Source organism: Callorhinchus milii, unplaced genomic scaffold (genome assembly GCF_018977255.1).
Source record: "Callorhinchus milii isolate IMCB2004 unplaced genomic scaffold, IMCB_Cmil_1.0 Scaffold16, whole genome shotgun sequence".
Taxonomy (NCBI): domain Eukaryota; kingdom Metazoa; phylum Chordata; class Chondrichthyes; order Chimaeriformes; family Callorhinchidae; genus Callorhinchus; species Callorhinchus milii.
This window is the reverse complement of record NW_024704757.1, coordinates 14058702-14079865: the sequence shown is the minus strand read 5'-3', so window position 1 is coordinate 14079865 and position 21164 is coordinate 14058702. Positions and strand designations below refer to the sequence as shown.

The following is a 21164-nucleotide window of genomic DNA, read 5'->3' as shown; positions in this document are numbered from 1 at the left end:
GGGCAACAGAGTGGATGTGGAGGGAGAGGTTGAGAGCGGAGAGGAGAGAGGAGAAGTCTGAGGAGATGGAGCAGGAGGGGGTGAAGTCGAGGTTGAAGTCGCAAACACTAAGAATAAGGGTTAATGGATTAATTCAGTCTACAACTGACATTGTATTTGATTTGAAAATGTATGGCTTGTTCTGTGCTGCAGTAAAGATATCAGTCATAGCGAGCTTCCAAATTATACTAACAAGGTTATTTCATTTATTTGACACGAGATTCCAGATTTGTCACTAGCAATGAATATCAGACCCGGTTTGCTTGGTGCCAGTGGGATGGGAGGTGAGGTTGTTGGCTTTGGATTGTTAATCTCTCAGTGAGGCTCTCTGTGCCCTATTCCAGTTGAGACATTACTCAGTGTCGTCTTCTTGACCTGACGGTTGTTAAAATTCTTATGAAATTGATTATGAAGAACTGCTTTGTAATGACGAGATGTTTCTTGTGTGGCGGGCTCGATTAAAAACCTCTCACATTTCAGGCTGCTGTATTAAAGGTACAGAGAAGGCTTTTACTCAGGAAAGCTTATCCATACATTTATTGGAGACAGTATCTTTCAGGACTGAATAACTTCCAACTCGAAGGAGGTTTATGACTGCCTCAGTGGCCGTTGATCCAGAGGATTGAATACAAGGATAGATTTTAAGTTGCAATACGCTGAAAATAAATAATCCTTAAAATAATACTTGCATTTGATATTGCACCAGTCACATTCGGAGGTTGTGGCAAAGCACTGCAGAGGATTTACTGTGAAGTGTAGTGACTGCATATTTTGTAGGCAAACACGACAGCCAGTTTGCGCACAGCAATTGTCCCACAAACAGCCATGGAGTGAATTTTTTCTGGGGCGTTGGCCAGGACACCGGGCAAAAATCCCTTTTCTTTTAGGGGGTAGGATTTTTTTTCCCTCCATCTCAACAGGGAGACAGATCCTTGTTCCAGGGTCTCATCCAAAAGACAACACCTCCGACAATACAGCACTATCCCCAGCACTGCACTGGAGAGTCAGCCTAAACTGTATAAGGCTGTAATGGGACTATTTGGTGTCAAGTAGAACAAGAAGACAAAGGGTTAGAGTCGTAAAGGGCAATTTCGGGGTAGATATTAGGATTTTTTTTCTTTATGCAGAGGCTACTCAGCAACTGGAACGGGTTGCCAGGAAAGGTGGTGGAGCTCAGGACACTGGACTCGTTCGCAAAGAAGCTTCACGCAGTGACGGGGGCAGGGAAGTGGGTGTTTTGGAGGCATGAGATCCGATGGGCCGAAGGGCCTTCTTCATCTAGACCAATCTTGGTGATCTTGTGATAAACTAAATAGGATAAGATCTCCAGGTATGAAGAGACGTTAACCCAAATGCAGAAGCAGAACAATAAATGAACCTCATGGGGTAGAGGTATATAGTTTTCACTCTCTTGCCTGTTGATGTTTAAAATATTTGAAATTACCTGAACACTGCAGATATTCAGCGTGAAGAAATTGAACACGGTGTAACTAAAACTGCGAGCTTCCTTTTTGCTCGAAGAAATAAAATGGCATTTGCCATCGTTATTGCCTTAATGGACAATTCTTATAGGTTAAAAGCAGCGCTTTTGTGTGTGCTAAGCTGTGCTAAAGTAGATCCATTGGGCAAAATTGGAGGCTGGGAACAGCTTACTGTGAATTTTCTCTCCATTTCAACATCTATCTCCAAGATAGCTTATTCGCAGTGTCTCTGTAACTACTTAATAGGGTAGTATTAATTTAATGGTTCTCACAGCGCATTGTGCGAACGACATCTCAATCAGCATGAACTTAAGGTGTGAGATTGCATTTGAATTGCATCTTTCAGTAAGATTTTGATCTGTATATAAAAGGTAGCTCCTTGAGCACATCTCCATAGCCATGGTTTATAAGAGGAGACAGTGGAGTTCTATCATGAGACCAGTGATGCTATATGTAAACAGAATAATCCTCAATATGCTTATTTACTATCAAAATAACTTTAAGTCTCAAGGAATTTTGCAAAGGAAGTTGACAACAATTGCTCGCAATATCAATCCAGTAACAACGTTTTAGTCCAAGTCGGTGTCAAGAAGTTGAAATGAGATTTTATTGTCTGTTGCTAAGGGTTTGGTCACTCTCTTTTATTTGATTCTGTTAATTTACAGAGAGAAAACCGTCCATTTTAGAAACGTTTGAAGAGTGATCAGAGTGCAGTGTTGATCGTTTACTGCTGGTGATTTGTAAATGACAATTCAACAGAGATTCACAATGTCAGTTTTAAGCACTTTTGGCCTCACTGCACAAAGGAGACCCAGCCAACAATATAAAAGGAGACAAGCTCAATAGCAAAAGGCTTCCATGTACAAGGCATTGACTGGGTTTTAAATTGAATGGGTTGTTTGAGAATACAGCCTTAATTAGTGATGGCAAAATGATTCAATTAAATCTTTAGAATTAGAAGGACACGGATGGAGAAAGAGGCTATTGAAGAATCATTTTAGGAAAACAGGAATGGGAAGCCACTCAGCCTAACTAGCTTGTTCCTTAACCGATCGTTTAATCTCAATGTCCCACTCTTTTGCCGTACTCCTTTGTACTTCAGAGTGAGTAATAATGATTATTATAATCCTTGAATTTGATACAGCACCTTTCACACGGGGAAGACATCTCCAAGCGCTTCCCAGGATACAGTATAAAGCGCACTTTATGTTTTGTGGGCGAACATAGTCCCACAGCCATACGGGAAGAACGAGACTGAGAGCACTTTGAACAACTATATAATAATAATAATAACAATAATCCTTGCATTTGATACAACGCTTTATCACATCTTCGAGACGTCCCAAAGTACTTAACGGAATATACTATAAAGTCAATTGACTGCATATTTTGTGGGCGAAAGGAGGAAGCCAATTGCGCACAGCAGTGTCCCACGAACAGTCGTGGATTGAGAGACCACATTATTATCTTTTTAATAGTGGATAATGGTGTTTGTGTGTGGAGGGAGATGGTGGTTTGTGCGTGTGTGTGGGTAGTGGAGTGTGTGTATGTGTGTATTTTGTGGGAGAGGAATGTGTGTGTGTGTGACTAAAGGGTGACGTTCTTCTGTTTGGAAGAGCTACTGAGCTCGACTGTACATATGGCAATTTCCTCTCTGTATGCGCACATAGCCAGGCAGTTGGTGATTTCATCAAGTGGATGGTTTGACTATTTCCAGGTCGTTATGGAGTGCGCTATCCATGGCGAAAATCGAAACGCGAGGAAAAGAACACAGACTGAAAGTGCGTAAAAAAAAAATAGTTTTATCAGATGGAGAGCAGGAGAAAAAAAAAAGTATTTAAAGACGATGTACTCGGGAGGACCTGTTAGGAGTGATTGCATTGTGGCGAGCTCGATCGTGACCTAATGAGGCTCTCCAAACCTCCCTCTTTCATTACTTACCGGCTGCGTTGACTCTTCTAAAGTTATGGCTTCTTTTTTTAACTTCCCCTTTCAAGGCACTATCATTTCAGCGCTTGCAACAACAGCAGCAGCAACAACAAAAAAAACCACACAACAACTTGCTTTGTATTAGGTTTTAAATTGCCCTAAATTGATAGCTAAAGAAAGACCATGTTAATGTATGAGGACTGGTGCAGAAGATTACATTTTCTCAGCAGCCCTGTCAGTGTGCCAGTTCCTAGCCCCCATTATCTAATTATTGTAGTTGAATTCTATTAGAATACCAGCAATTTGTCTGGTAGTGGAAGCATAATTGACATTTTTGTTACCATTTCAAGTATAGAAAAGCTGCTGGATGGTCCCGCTGAATGCTACTCCTGTCAAGTCGTATTATTTTGATTTCAGCGCAAAGAAATGGATGGATACGACATTTACAAATGCGTTGCTTTAAATTCGGGGATCCGTACGTTCGGTAAAATTTCCTCCAGGCCGTTTGCGACGCAGAGAGAATCCTTCCCCGAGCGTTTGGAGAGAGGAAGATAAACGAAGTGGGAGAATCGAAAACAAAATTGCGGATGGTGAAGAAATCAAACTGAAGCCGAAAGTGCAGGAAGCACGGCTATTAGCAACTCGGAGAGGTTAATACGGCTGTTTACAAAACATACACTATAAGCAGTCTCAAACCCAGTGACTGCATTCTGTCTTGTTCACTGCTCCGCTTGTTTAAAACATAGCAGTTTATCACCCAGGTAACGAAGGCCCTGCCATCATTTTACCTAAAGGCACGACCCCACCCCCTGTACAATGAAATACAATACAAACTTATATTCATATAGGGCCTTTAATGTCAGGAGGACGTCCTCAGGCGCTTAGCAATAATGGCTCGGTGTTGTTAGAGGTGAGATTGGATGGCTACCAGTTATTGAATGGGCTCCAATAATACCTTCCACCGATGGTCATTATTCATGAATGAGACTTGACCGTGATCATCCAACGGCCATACAACACGACCGATGGATAGTGATCTGGAGTTGAGGACCGTAGCCTGTTTTATTTTACCTCTCCCCCCCAACTCTAGGTTTGCTGAAGCCAATTATTGCATCCTCACTCCTATCCCAGATGAGATCAGTCAATGCAGCACAGACCAGGGAGTAGATTCGGGCGTCCTGGTCGACATGTCTTAAATACGTAATTACATTGCGTAATTACATAATATTACCGCCAGCGTCTTGTCCGTAATCAGTATATTTTAAGGTGAACACGAGTTCGAATTCGTCAGGCTATTGTTATCATGCACCGTAAAGCGGTGGAGTGTATGAAAAACATTTCTGATGAGCCAAGGACATTCAATATTACCAAAGGCTTGTATTTCATTAACCTTGTTAACTGTCATAAATCTGGAGGGAAAGGTAATCTCAGAGGACCATTGTATCTGGTAACAATGTGTTTCATCCCAGCACCACTCATTTATTTTACAATACAATCTCTTTGGCTACGTTTATACAGATGTGAATGAAGCATGTTATTATGGAGCACCACGGCGCATTGTTAAGAGATTTTTTCACCGCCACGACAATATTTTATAGGGGAAAAACTTCTGCCTCATTAATTTTGCTGTGGGAGGTTTGCCCAGGCGTATTGTCGCATATTGTACTACAGCCTTGAATAAAAAAAAAGGTGGAAGTTTAATTTATTCGGGGAATATATCTCGATACTTTGATTAAGATGCAGTGTTTCTCTGCGCTGGTCTTCAAAGCCTGGCCTTGAATATTAGCATCTAATTTTCCTCTCAATCCAATTATTTTGTTTTGTTTAACGAGCAGATTATTTGTGTTCATGTGGAGGAGGAGGAGGAGGAGGAGGCAATGGACGATTCCCAGTTACACAGGTGAGAAAGAAACACTGGGCTCTCAACACTGAGTTCCTGGTCTCCCCAGTATCCAGAGCGCGTGGCAAGGAACGGATGAGGAGGTGGATGGAATAGAGTTTGAGTTACCCTGGTCCATGATTTTACATTTGGACCAGTTTCTTATCCTTTCTTGTTCAATGATTAGAACACCAAATTGGCAGTGATAAAGAGTGAGGCTGCTTCAGGCAAAATATGATCGCTGGCACAATACAATACAAAATTACATTTGACATCGGGAGGAAATCCCAAGGAGAGGGAGAAAAGGCGAGAAATTAAACAGGATAATCTGCCTGATGTTACAAAACTGAAATTGACAGTGCATCAACACCGAGGTCAGTTCTTCAGAGCAGTTCAATTCCTGTACCCTACAGGATAGAGAGATGGTTGAATCAGCAGGGGAACGCTCACACGGTTGTCCTTGAGAAGGTTTTTGAAGAACAGAGCTGTTGTGCACCTGTATTCGTGTCTTGTGTGACACATCGTGTTCGTTTTCAATTACAATATTTCAGTGTTAAAGTTTCCACTCCCTCCCCCAACACCTCCAAACTATTTGTTCGAACGTCAACAAGAGAGAGAGATTGCCCCCACCCCCTTTGATCACGTTTTTTACTCCTCTTACTGGGTAATGTCATATTCTAGGCAGCAAATTAAAACTGACGGGGACAAATGAATTGTGTTTTGAGTTAACGAACATCACTTAGGCTTACACAAAAAGAACTTAGCTTAAATTCCCTGGCCAGCGTGCTCTTGTTGCCCCTCCCGATATTGGAAAACGTTACTGTTTGGTTAGGACAGGTGGCGTATTCTGAATTTAAATCAGTCTCTTGCTGTCTTGCTCTTCCCAATGTCTCCTTAATTGAAGCGTCTTTAGTTTTAACATCAGTTTGGAAATCCGAGGCTCCTCCTGTTGAATTTCACGCTCTTCGCTTCCTGGAATTTTGAACAGCCACGTGCCGGGTTGACATGACCAGGGAGGGCAGGCGGTCTTGAATTCGAATGAGTTCACATTTTGTCTGCGGACTCCGAACTTAAATGTAATAGAGTCCCAGGTACGTGCCTGCATCGGCATATGGTCTGTGCTATTTCCAGTTATCAGCGTCTGTTGAACCAGCCTAAAAGAGCACTACATCTCGCAGGTCTAATCGAAACCGAAGTGGCCAACTGAATCAAGAGGCACGGCTTTGAACAGTTGTGGCTCAGGCGTGATCTCTGCCATTTCGTCAAGACGGGCTTTTAAAATACGTGGTCTGCTGAGATTGAAAAGCTATCACCATTACGAATGTCATAAGCTCGTTGAAACCCCTGCAGCTGACTCCCATTGGAAAACTCCTTATCCAGAGCTTTCCATTTAATAACAATAATAATAATAATCCTTGCATTTGATAGAGCGCCTTTCACAATATCCGGGCAGGAACTCTCAAAGAGCTTCACAGGACTCGTCCTAAGATGTGACTGTATATTTTTTCAGGCGAAACACAGCAGTCGATTTGTGTACAGCAATGACCCAGGAACTGCTGTGAAGCGAATGACCGATTGCATTTGATCATTTGCATCACACGTATTCATCTACCTCCTACCAACTCTGCATTGACAGTTCTTTGAGAAAGTGCCACAACTGAAAGGTCTAGCCCTGAAGTTTTAGATTGTATTGCGGATTCACAGGGTTGCACATCTAATACAAATGTGCTGTTTATATACAGAGTCCTGCAGTTTGAACTCCTTTTTCTTTCCTGCCTTAAGAGTTAACATTACAAACTGCATTGTTCAACTCTTGACAGGTTGCATTTCAGATGAGATTTCCTTACTCCCAGCGGGACTGGAGTTATTGTATTCTGCCGAGTGTTTGATCAGCCTTGTCTACCTGTATCCTTATACCCTTCAATCATTTTCTAACTAGACATTCACCCAGCGCCTTTTTAATGAACCTAATTGTTACAACAGTACCTTTTTGATGGGAGACTCTCCTGACGTCTCTCTGGGGATGAGGGAAATAAATCTCCTTTGAGGCTCGTTGATTTTGTACCATTTTCTTTTGCAACATCTCCTCGAGTCACTTGCTAAACTCCATATTATCTGAGACTACCAACATTTGAAAGAGTTGGGATCATGCTTTCTTTCAATCTTCGTTTTATCAGCAGAAAACAATCATGGTGTGGCTCATCACACAAACCCATCTCCCCTGTAACTCCCTTGTCCCGTCTGTCGACCTCGAATAGGTCTACTTTTTGAAGGTATTTCTTCAGAGGTTTCCTGAGACCTGCTGGAATTCACATTTACCGATGGGAGGTAAACAGAGGTCCTGTGGATTCGGTGTGACATGTCCATTTACCAGAGGAAATTTATGGGACCCTAACTCCTCATCAGAGAATCCCATCATTAATACACTGTTCCTGTTTAAAATGGGCTACCTTGAAAACGGCGTGGGTTTTAACAATGAATTCCACTGGGTTAAAGTAACCTATTTCAAGATGATAATCACTTCGCCCCTTGAGATGCATCAAGAACTTGCATAGCCGCGTGGCAAACCAATATCTTGTAGACTAGCTATACGCAGCAAATGTTGTGTTTCATTTCCACACACCCTAACCCTATACGCACACACGTACACACACACACACACACACACACGCGCACTTCTCATAACTTACTGAGGGCAAATCCGATATCACTGGAATTGCTCTTCTCCATATCCTTCATTGCCGAATCTGTTCCTAATCGCCTCCTATTCCCTAAGTGCTGAGCACCTTTCAATCCAGCCAGCTCATTTTTGATTAATTCCATGCTCTTTTACCTTTTTTTTAAAAAAAAAGCCTCAGACGTGGCGATTTGTCATTTCACTTTTCCAAACACAAATAAATGACATCCCGTGCAAAGTTTCGCCCACTAATTTAGTCGCTCCCTCAAAAGAATTCCGGTAGCTTTGTGAGGCATGACCTATTGCGTGTAAAACTATGCTGACTTTTGCTTATGGCCCGTGCTCTTTAGGTGAATGTTAATCGTGCCTCGTAAAATGCTCTCGAGCACTTTCCCCACTATTGATGTTAAACTAACTGGTCTATAACTCTCTGATTCATTACTTGTTCCTTCTTGAATACCTAGGCAGTCGTGTATTTATGAAGCTCTTAAAATGTTAACTAGACTTTTGTCTGCTTATTTATGCACTTCCAGCCTAAATCCCGCTTGGTGCCTTGAGGTCCTTCGTATCTTTCAAACATCTTCAGTTTGGGTGTGTTGCTACCCGTGTTAACGATTCCTGATTCCAGTTTGACTGGATCTGAAATATGGCCGCAAATGCGAAGGCAAATGCGAAGAATTAATTCATTACATTTGGCCATTTCTTGACTTTATTGATCATATTTCTATTCAACGTACTCCTTGAAGGACTCGTGGTATTTAGCCCAGCACCTATTTTGGACGGCGTTAAAAATAATCTCTTGCAATCAATCTCTCCTACTGTCTGCTTTCTCCTATTGATATTCATTTCAGTTTGTATTGACCTTTGTATGACTCCTCGCTTACTTTTTAATTCTTCTAACCTCATGACATAATTTCTCATTCCCAGTCGTTATCCTCAATCACCCTGTTTAGCCACCACTGCCTTAATTGAATATATGACACTATTCCAGAGTAACTTAACCGCTAATTATCTCTCGTGGGACTCAAAGGAACCAGCCTGGTTAATAACACTAGAGCTGTAACTTGCCAAACAACTTAACGACACTTGTGAGAAAGCTTGTAGCCCATGACGTTGACCATGATGTGTGGTACCACGGTGGGAACGCCTGTGGGCTCCTGTACGTACCACTGGTGTACAGGTGTACATGTGAAATGGAAAGCAAAGAGTCTATCATCCTTGTGTTTGATATAGTGCCTCATCACATCTTCGAGACGTCTCAAAGCGCTTCACAGATTAGACGGCAAAGTGTAGTGATTATGTGTTCGTGGGCGCAGGCCAGGGTCATGGAATTGTACCGCTCGGTGCCCAGTGGGATCAGTTATTATCCACGGCCAATTATTTCGAAGTAGGAACCGGCCTAATTATGGTAACAGTTGCTAATGGGCCTCGAGCATCGTAACCTCCAACTGATTGTGTGTTACCAGAAAGTGAATGTTATTCTTTGTTTGTGATGACTGTATTGATGATCGCATTAGTCTTGTGTAGTTAAAGTCATTGGTGCATTGAGTAAAAAGCTGCGTTGCCTCATGCATCATCATTCACGTCTTCTTTCCCTTAAGATAAGAAACGAGCTGAGCGAGGCAATAAAAATGATCTTTCTCGCATAATTCATTGGCGTTTGCACAGTAAAGGTCAACTTTAGCAATCTGCTCGTATCGTATTTTGACAACGCAACTTTTGCGCTTCTCTTCAAAATCGGGTGGGTTTTTATCACCCCACCCCCCCCAATCTTTTATACCTGTTTTCTACACCCCGTTTCGACCACAACATACACAGTCAATTCACTCGGCAGCGCATCCTGCGAAGCGCTTTGAGACGTCTTAGCCACGTGATACGGCGCTATATCAAATGCAAGGATTATTATTATATTATGATAGTCTTATCTCTACGGCAGAAATTGTTTCCCTCTCGGTCCGCGGCTCTTTGAGCTTAAAGTCAGACTTCATTTTGTTAGTGGTGGGAGTCAGAGGCAGATTGCCACAAAACATTATATAATATTACAAAAGAACAGCTGATCCTAGTCAGACCAGACTGTGGTATCTTCCGGCACACAGGGCGCTATCCACATTTGTATTTCCAGATTGTGTGTAGGTTCTTGGCTGGTGTTACATCCCATATTGTTCCTGTGCAGGATTGTTCCAGCTATTCCAAGCTTAAAATAAGAAGCTTTTAATAGAGCAAACAAACAGCAATATTCGACACAGTGGACACACTGCTCTATGCCAGTTCTCAGAGGATGGATAACTTTGAGTTGTGCTCCCCCACTCACGACCGCTGTCTTGTTCGGGGAAAATTCTGTGCGTAGGAATATGTGCAGGAGTGTCTTGTGATGACATTTCAGTTGCTGGAAAATAGCCCGATAGGATCGTGTGCTCTGTGCCAGGATCAGGAACATTAGCAACATCCAGCCAGCCACCAAGCCTCATCTGAACTTCAATCTGAAACTTAATTTATTTTGCACCGGCTCCCAACAAAATGCTGTGGATGTACCCCCTTTGAGGTGGGCTCATACACGAGGTGTAATTTCGGAGTCAGGTAGCTTGCGAAGTGGTTAAGACCACTCACCTCGCAAGCGAGAGGACCCGGATTTGATTCCCAGGCAGGGCGAAACCTTAGGCAAGTCTCCTTCCTCCACACGTTTTCCAAGCAGCAAGTGGGAACCTGGCCGTCAGTTGATTGGCGGATCGCTTTCCGGGAGTAATAATCCCTTCAAAAAAATATTAACAATAATTTGGTTACCGAATCCACGACTGTGATAAGACATGACGTGACGCTGTATCAAATGCAAGGTTTATTATCATTATTAAATAATATTTTGGCCGAAGAGGTAACCTGCCATTACCACAGGCAGCCACTTCGCTGTGAGGCAAGACATTGCGTTGTCTAGGTTTTATTTAAGCATTTGTATAGCTCTGTAAACAAAACAAAATTGCTGTTGCAACTCTTAAGCAACATTTTGTGCTGTTGGCAGTTCAGACAGATTGACAATTCGAGCCGTAAAGCTGTCAGATTTAATCTGTGATTGTCATGATGAATACCGTAGTTAACAGCAGCATTGAAATGGGGGGAAAGTAAGATTAATCCTTCACCGGGATCAATTTCAGATTTCATAAATTTTGGAACGTTTTTAATTAATGAGGCCTGTGAGGATTTGCGAAGGCAAGGTTGTCTGTGTGTACCACAGACTAATAATAATCAAAACTCCTTTCCAATGCGGGTAAAACCAAAAGGTCACACCACCGAGATACATTACTTACATTCTGGATGTGCTTAAACACACAGGTCTCATTTACAATGTGAACCCGTGAAATGGATTTGGCCCCTAATGCTGAATATTTTACATTTACAGATATAGTGGATATTTTACAGATTCAATGGTAATCAAATCCTTGAAATATTTACATTTCTCCCAAATGAGAAAACGTCTCAAATAGGACCCGCTACATGTGATAAAATCCTGAATGTAATTGAGAAAGTAAACCCAGAACATTGCTTTAGAAGAATAAAGGAGTTTAGAGTTGCAAAGGGCAACTTCAGGATAGACACCAGGACATTTTCTTTACCCAGAGGGTAATTAAACATAGGAAAAACCTGACAGGAAGGGTGGTTGAGGCAGGAGCATTGAACTGTTATTTTTTATATATAAAAAGCATCTTGATGCTGTGATCGGGTGGGTGATTTGCAGAGATGAGATCAGATGGGCTGAAGGGCCTTACTCATTCGAACTGATCTTGTGATCTTCTGAGCGGTTTTCAAGCCTGTACAATAAGCAATAAAGGTGAAGTAGAAGTCGCAAGATGTGGAAACGTAGGAAGGAACACCCTCCTTTTATCCATCTGTTCCTCGTAATCTGATCCAATGTTATTAAAAGTCTGTTTACTCTTCCTGATTACCCCCTTTTAATACCATTAAGAAGTATAATTGCCACCATCTCCAACAGGTCCTTTTTTGGTGACGAGAGAGTCTAAAAATCAGTCAGTTGACTTCCTTCCAGACATTGTCTGTTATAATGCATTTATATGAAGTTGTGCTAAATCTATTCAAAGAATCATTAGCTATACTTCATTAGTTTAAAGTACTTACATCTGCGTGTGCTAATCAATGGATCTGTTAATGCTGCCAAAGGAATCATGCAGTGAGCTTAGCTTAAACTATTTCTATAAGGGAGCAAATTTCTATTAGAATGTATAAGCGATGAATCTGCACCCGAGTAAATGTTGCTTTCAACTGAATGTTCCCTATTAACTATTTGCATTGCACTAGCGCATAGATTAACATATGTATGGCCCTGTGCACAAGCTTAAAATTGGTTTCTGCTAAAACTACAATTGTTTCTTTTGAAAAGCCAGCATTAAAATTGCTGCCATAACCCCCCAAAATTGCATTCTTAATGCATTTTATGATGAGAATTTCTGTGTGCGTTATTTTTGGTGACAAATCCGCCTTGCAATATGTGCTCCAGCCAGACGTTTCTTTCAGTCGAGCGCTGGGAGACAAATCTTCACTCTTGGATGTCGAAGTCAAGATTTCTTTCAGATCCAAAATGGATGAGCCACTGCTGTGCTGATCTTTCATAGGCAATCATCCTGTTTATGGGTGATGTACACAGCTGTAAATCACAAAGGCATCCTCAGGTGCTGGAAGATTGAAACAGAGCTGAATTGTGGAATCCAAGTTATAATAAGTAATGATCCTTGCATTTGATATAGCGCCTTATCAAGTTGTCAAGGTGTCTCAAAGGGCTTCACAGGACTGTATTTGTAGGTGAACATGACAGACAATTTGCGTACAGCGTCAATGATTTGCAATAATAAAACTGCTGATATAGAAATGTGTTTTCCTTTTTGGGTTTTTTCCATGCACCATTGATAGCTCCGTTGCGCACAGATGGTCAATGTGTCTTTCTTGAGCTGCTGTTAAGTAACTTGGGCTAATTTATCTTCAGAATAAACCTTTCATCTGATATAACATTGAAATGCTTCACAGAGAGGCAGCCAATTTTCTCACTGCAAGGCCCTGCCATTTATTTCTCCAGCTTCATCTTAATACAACCAGTAGTTGGAATGAAACAAAAAACCTGTTTTATAAATGTGAACATTTCAGATTAAGTGTTGAGAGAGAGAGGGAGAGAAAGAGAGAAAGAGAGAGTGCTCTCTTTCTGTGTGTCGTGTGTTGGTCTGAATATTTTGCCCGGTTTATAAATGGAAAGAAATGATAACAACTGATCATCACAGCTTCTGAAACCAAACCTTTCGCTGTTATCTTCGAGCATCCATTTATCATTTTGCAGTGCAGTTGGAACCCTGCTTCTAAAGGGCATTTGATTGAGTGCACTTTGAAAACACTTTATTTGATCCTGCACTCCTTCAACCTCATTTGGAAGGCTTCTCCAAACAATTTTACTGCAGTTTTTCAAAGTAGTAGTATTTCAAAACATTGAATGCGTATCGTGACACTCTGTTATACGTTATACATCCAACAAGTGGTTTAGATTGCCCGGACATTGAACCATCTGTAAGTTGCACAGCATGACTGTCTGAGATGTCCATCAGGCGCTATAGCAGAGACTTATTCCTTGTTGGACATGGAGTAAATTGATCTCATTTCTACAAACAGAGATCCGATTAATAATAGCGCCACAAGTCATCCTCCGAGCTCAGTCCAGGTTTGAAAAAGTGCCCAGTTTACAATGTGTCACCCAGGAAAGGATTGACATTTCACAATTGTTACAGGGTCGAGTGAATACAGGCAGCAGGAAGGTGAAGCTGAACGGTGAGTCAAAGTCTTGATCAGGTGGAGCACAGAATGGTAGGCAAGTTTGGAACCTGGCGAGAAGGGTCAAGGAGGTGAAAGATCTCAGTGAATAATAATAATAATAATAATCCTTGCATTTCATTTGGCGCCGTATCACGTCTTCGAGTCGTCTCAAAGCGCTTCACAGCATATAATGTAAAGCGTGGTGACTGTGTATTTTGTGGGCAAAACGCGGCAGACAATTACGCACAGTTATAGCTGTATCAGGTAATCTCGTAGGAGATAACATAACAATAGCAATAATAATCCAGGCATTTGATTTGGCGCTTTATCACATCGTCGAGACGTCTCAAAGAGCTTCACAGGATATGCTGTACTGTAAAGTGCTTTGACTGTATATTTTGTGTGGCAAGTTTTATCTTGCAAATGAAGTGATTTTCCTAAAGTGGAATTAACACTGATGTTGGGGGGAGGAACACACAAATAAAGAACATGTGGAGGTGGCAGTAAAGGTTAAATAGCATCACCTCTTAAATAGGTCGTTTACCAATGTGCCTTTTTACATGGCTGCAATGCTGTCGATGGCTATTTGTAACAACCTTTTAAATCAATTGTTCAATTCTTTGTGAAAGAATTTCTGAAAGAAATTTTGATCCACGGGGTCAAAATGTGGGTCTAAAAGGCCTGATTTCAAGCGAGATAGAGAAGGGGTGAAGCGGAGGGATAGAGGCAGGGAGTTCCAGAGGTTTGAGGCCAATGTTATGTAACACGACGTTGGAAAACATCAACAGAGGAGAACGGAGCCTGTGAGAGAATGCGAATTCAGCTCCAAGACTTGTCAGCCTTTCAAACCCGTGCATCCTGTGCGAGTGTTTTTCTCCCTCTCCCAGCTCTTACCTGAGCTTCGACGAAACACTCCCCACAGCTGGAGAGCACTCTGTTTCAAGGATAGGGAAAAGCTGGAGTGAGCACCACTCTAAATATCTGGTTGTGAAGCGTTAATGGGAGTGACTGTGGCGAGGTCTGTGTGTAACTCCCCCAACCTCAAGCTCGACACGAGCGTCACGGAGAATGGCAGGAAAAAAGAGCGGAACAGGGAGTGTTTTGAGGCGTGTGGTTTGATCGAGTAGAAATTAGGTAACGCGTTTCTTATTAGGAATTCCATGAAAAAATCTCACAAAACTGTGGTTTCCATGGACGACGGTTGGAGGACTTGAGGATCTATATTTTCGACATGACAATAAGCCCCCCATCCGTTCGCAGCAGGATGAATATCACGCCTTGTGAACAACAGCAACAAATTACATTTTTTTACAGCGCCTTTCATGTCAGGAGGACGTCCCGAAGCGCCGGAAATTTCGAACATTGCGTCCGCAATTTTAGTGCTGGGTCTGCGATCGGTTATTTTTCGGCAGAGAGGCTTCTAAAAAAAAACGTTGCGTTAAGTTAATGGCCTGGATTTTGTGCTCATCTTCTCAATTGGCCTTCTCGTTTTCTATTGCCTTTTCCATGTCAGTTGTCATGCTATTTTAATTGCAGCACCAGTTTTTTTCAGTGAATGTCAGTAGACCGTTTCGCTCTCTCATTAATTTTTAATTCCCGACATCGTGGTCAGCCAAATAATACTTTGCAGAACCACCTTGTTGCCTGACCTTTAAATTGACCCCTGGGTCTTCCTTTACTTTCTACTACATTATCATGCATGGACTCCTGTTAAATATTGGAAATATTAAAGGCCAAACTTGACTTTGTGATTAAACCATTTCACATTTCAATGGATTAAAGAAATAGAAAGGGAAAAAAATCACCTGAATTCTAATAGGCTGAGTAAGATGTCCTGTTGTGAGTTAATTTAAATTGTCCTTTGAAGAAATTTAATCTGGCTTTTCTTAATTCAACAGCCGAATCTCAGACCTGTGAGACTATCTACACTGGAACAGAAGACTAAACTATTCTATTGACGCATTTATTTAAAAGAAACTGATTATTCTGGTATTTAATCATTAATTTCCATGTCTGAGTTTAATTTTACATTCTTGAGATCTCTGTTGGACATTTTTAATGGAAGGATCTTGCGTAAATATTTTTATATAATTCTTGTTACACTATCCAAAAGATCATTTTAAACCTAAACTTACATGAAAACTACTTATTTTAAAATGGTAGCAGAATCTCTTTGTCCACTATTTTTGATGTGCCCTCAGGACTTGTTTTCTACAGTAAAACTGAATATTTAAAATAGCTTACAAGTCGAATTTAAAATTCATTAATCATCTAAAATATGAATCTTCCAAACTATGCTTCCAGTGGGGCGGCTTCAGTCACTCTTGCTATCCTGTTCCAACTGGTAGATTGCTTTCTGCAGAAATAAATATTTCCTGGTGTCTTTCCTAAAACCCTCCGAACTCTGGCACAGACACTTTTCCTTCCCCTTCAAAGAAACATCTCACCCCCATTTTAACAGTTCAGTTTAGAAGCCTTGAACCTCGGAAATTGATGCGTGATAAGCCAATGAAACATAAATATCCTACAGCTTTGTAGAATGGAATACCGAATACAGAAAAGCACATAAATGAACCCATAACTAGACTATTTAGGGTTGGATGTCCCTCCACGAATAGATCCTCAAAAAAAACTGTGATTTCTTTTTCTACAAATGCCACCTTCCTATACTGTTGTGGCAAAAATTCCAATCTTCCACTTGGCATTGAGAAAAAANCTGCCCGATATGAATAGAGTAATGCTGCATCCTACCTTATACATAAGCCAGAGCGATGCTTACAAGTACACTTCACAATATATCTGCTTTGAGACATTTTGTTGATACGATGAGACGTTACATCAAATAGATGGTTAGAGGTGTATTGACACAGAACCCTCAAATAAGCCACATTTCAATATTCTATAAGGAATTTTCCTCGTTCCTTCAGGAGTTGGCCCAAGTGGTGATGAATGTACTTCCAGACGTTACAGACGCACAGTTTCTCTGCAGCGACGATGCATTGTGCATTGGATAAAGATTTCCTCCAATCTATGAATGAGGGAGCATGAGAATTCTACCCATCGAATTTAAAGTCAATCATTTATATGTACAGGACAGGGATGCATTAAACATTCATATCTCAGTTCAATTTCAGCCCTGAACAGCTATCGGTGTGCAAACAGTATCCAAATTATTCAACTGCAGTCTGGTAAGAATAACGAGATCCTTGAGATGAGAAGACAATTACTTTGTATGCTCAGTTTGTGGCTTTGCCAACGCAAAGACTTTTAAGTTGCATTTCGACTTGTGTCGACAGTGGCCTGGAAATCCCAGTCTAGCAGCACTGAATCCAAATGGAGTCTAACTGTGTTGCCTGCAAGGCTTAACCAAAGTAATGGTTTGTTAATGAACTAATGTTTTGCCAGTCAGTCTCACGCCTGGAGCCAACACAACCATCCATAATCCAATTCATGTCATGACAGCTCATGCAGCTCATGACATGCAATGTGGCTTCTGTTTATACCAGCCTTCAGGGGTAGAGCCCAAATCATAAGTTGTAAATGATACACCAGTCAAACTGTCCTTTATTTCCAGTTCCGTATACTGATGGTTGTTGACTAGGGATTTCTTCCCCCCCCCAAAATTGAGTAACACTGCTGACGATGTAATGTGAGATATTTGGTGTGACTGTAGTGACTTTACTGTGTAGTAGAAATATAAGAAATGGATATTCAGCCCACAGGTCCGTTTCACCAATTTGTAGATCATGGCAGGTCTTTTAATCCCACTTTCTTTGCCTTTTCTATTATTATTATTGTTATTATTATTATTATATTATTCTAACCAAGTACTTTTACTGTTTACACTCCAAAGCAGGAAAGTAAGAAGCTCTATTTTCTCTTCTCATGAGACCCCGATGGTCCATCAAGGAGATGAAAAGAATTGCTGATCTGGGCAGCATATCCATTACGAGAATAATGTAATGGTTATAATAATGCCTGTCGGGAAATCAATAATAATAAGTCAAGACAGTGTCTCAAAGAACCACAGGATATGCTGTAAAGTGTAGTGACTGTGTATTTTGTAGGCAAGCACGACAGCCAATTGACTCACATCAGCATCCCACATGAAGTGAAGTGTTTGGCCCACAAAACGTAGTCAATTCACTTTACAGTGTATTCTGCGAAACGCTTTGAGACATCTCGAATATGCGATAAGGCGCTATATCAAACAAAAGGATTATTATTATTTTAAGCGAACGATTGGTTATATCGTGGGAATGGTTGGCCAGGAGTCTTTACGCTGGACAGACATTGGTATCAAAGCAGCCCACACTTTAAGACACATTTTCATGAAAGTATCATCGCAACGGGCTTTTGGATTGACATTATTCCAGCACCACCACAACGTTACTTTGATATTGGTGGAGAGGCAATGGAGTGAAAGTAGGCATCCCAACAGTCTGGCTGTTACCATAGTAATAGGGATGTTATGCACAACAAAAGATTTTTTCTCTTGCTCCATGTCAATCCTAATGGCCGCAATGATTCAGTCTTGTCTTCAACCCTGCTGTGTCTGGAGTGCAACCAGGGTAGAGCTTTGATCTTGTCAGCACCAGCAGTGCTAAGCCGGTCTCCCACCTGCTTTGTGCAGCCAACATGGGCTGCATTTAACATTAAGCTCCATGTGGATCTGATTATCGATCAACTGATTCATTCGGGAATATATTGGTTAATGAACGGAGTGCCTGGAGGCTGATGGCAGGCTATACATTTGATAGTATGTCAGCTGAAACAGGTAGCGAGGATGAGTCATTTTAATGCTGGTAAGCATTCCTAAATTAATCCTGAGAGCTGTAAATGTGTCACTTTGTCAATAAAACCTTTAATTTGATTTCATGTTTTCACTTTTTTTTCCAACCAGAGGAAACGCTCGAAGAGAATTAAAAGACTTGTTGGAGCCAAAATGCTGTCATTGTGAATGTCACCCTGTCAACGCTCTGTTTGTTTATGAGATTTGCAGTTATGGAAAATCCCAAATGGTATTAAATACTAATGGAACGTTAAACCCTTTGAGAACCTCTTCAGCCTATCAGTGACAAAAATGATTACTTCCCACCTCCGTCCTCCCTTCCCCTCCTCTCCTCTCCTCTCCTCTCTTTCCCCCCCATCCTCCTCCAATCTTCTCTCTCTCTCCCTGATTTGGCTTCGAAGATTAAAAAAAATACAAAACCATCTGCTGGAAAAGAATCTTCCCTTTTTCAATAGATGCCGTGAAGTAAACGATTCAGTTCACTTGTACCTCACTTTGGCCTGGCTTTTGACCCCAATTGTACCCAATTCACCCCAAACCTGGGACCTCGAGCATCACCGAAGGCGCTCGAAATGGCTTTGACACAATGGGGCAGCTTTCTTAAATAGTTTCCCGAAATAACAAAAAGGTCGACGCGCACGGTTTCTGGGCCTGAGCCAGACTTACAACTGTTGCAAGACATTTTTTCTCGTAACATCCTCGAGATTCACTTTAGTGAATATCTTGTGGGCGAATCGCGGCAGCCAATTGCGCACAGCTGTGTCCCACAAACAGTCTTGCATTGAGCGACCCAATTTATTTTTAAGGGATTATTATCCCCGGAAAAGCGATCCACCAATCGACTAACAACCAGGTTCCTACTTACTGCTCGATAAACAGAGGTGTGTGGAGTAAGGAAACTTGCCTAAGGTTTCGCCCTGACTGGGAATCGAACCCAGGTCCTCTCACTTGTGAGGCGCGTGCTCTAACCAATATGCTACAGGACTAATGGGGGCTGCTGACAATGATTCCCTCAAATAAAAGCTACTGGGTCACTGAAGAATTGCTAAGTAGATGTTAAGCAAGAGGGAAAATTGGAGGTTAATCACTTTGGTCTACAATCCCCCTAATGGTTATTTACAACATGCCACTGGGGGAGAGAGTAGCTTAAAAATCCTTTATTTTCCCATGTAATTGACCAAGGGAGTGTGTGCGGTTTCTACCAAACGGAGAGGGCAAAATTCCATTGTTTTCTGAGTGAGCAAAGAAACGGAAATAAGAGAAATATAGATTCAAATCTTTCAGGCAATCGGCGAATTCTATTCCTCTGCACAGACAGCCTCAGGCACAAAGAAATTCTGCTGAATGTGTTTTTGGGAGAGTTGCTGTTGTGTTTATTTAATGAAATGTTAAGTTTCGCAAGTCATTTTGAGGTTAAGTGCTGTTATATATACATTGTAAAAGGACGCAAATGCCCAGATTAATTGGAGAGATTTGTTTGTAACAATTTGACATGAAAGGAATCTTTTTCCCTATGTCCTGGCTGACCACCCTGCAAATAAGATTGGCCGTTCAATTCAAGGCTCTTAGAGAAACTCCTTTCTCTTTTCGAATAGTGCCATGGGCTCTTTAACGTTCATTTGAACAGGCAGAAGAGACCTCGATTTAATGTCTCATCTGAAGGACGGCATCTCCAACAAGGCACTCCCAGGACCTGCATTGGATTTTCAGCATCAACTATACAAGTTCCGAGTCCCGCTCTGGGGCTTGAGCCCACAACCTTCTGACTCATGGGCGAAAGGGCTTCTGACTGAACCAGACTAACACAGTAGCTATCACAGCAGCCAGAACCCAAGTCGTGCACTAATAATATAATAATCCTTGCGTTTGATACAGCGCCTTATCACGTCTCTGAGACATCTCAATGCGCTTCACGGAATATACTGTAAAGTGAATTGACTATGTTTTGTGGGCGAAATATAGTTTCAAGCAAGATTTCTGCGGCACAGTGATCAGCCTACTTTTCACACGCATACAACTTGAACTTTGCATCCACATGAATGAATATGTAAAATACATAATTAATGGTCACACTGTATAATTGAAATGAATAATTCCATGCTAATATTCCCTAAAAACTGCAGCAAAAAAAAAAGGTTAATTCTGCCCTGGATCACTTTGTGGTTAAGCAGTGAAATAAATTGTTTTGGCACCCTCAAATACAAAGGCTTACAATTATATTTTCATGCGTCAACTGAACTGAAAATTTATAGGACACTTGGTGTTTAACTTTCAAATCAGACGCCTCTATGCCCTTGCCCCATTTATCTCGGTGATGTCCTGTAGTTATTCTCCATTGTCCAATTCCTTCACTTCCAAATCAAGTGTGGAAGGAGCTAAGGCACTATTTCGTTATTATTGTTCTTGTCTAATATCGGAGAATATTGAACAGTAATCCTCAATAAGAAAGCTGATCGTAAGTTAAATGGCTAGTGGAAAGTCCACTCCAGTTTCATCCACCTTTTGGAGGGGACTTGACTGGGAAGTTAAGGTGGCATCCAGTTATTGGAAGGAGGTAATAAGGGTTTT

At 41.4% G+C, this 21164-nt stretch overlaps 1 protein-coding gene across 1 annotated transcript in view; it reads left to right on the top strand.

Moving 5' to 3' along the window:
* Nucleotides 1–21164, top strand: part of rbfox1 (RNA binding fox-1 homolog 1) — a 642946-nt gene that overhangs the window by 72147 nt on the left and 549635 nt on the right. The window lies entirely within an intron of this gene.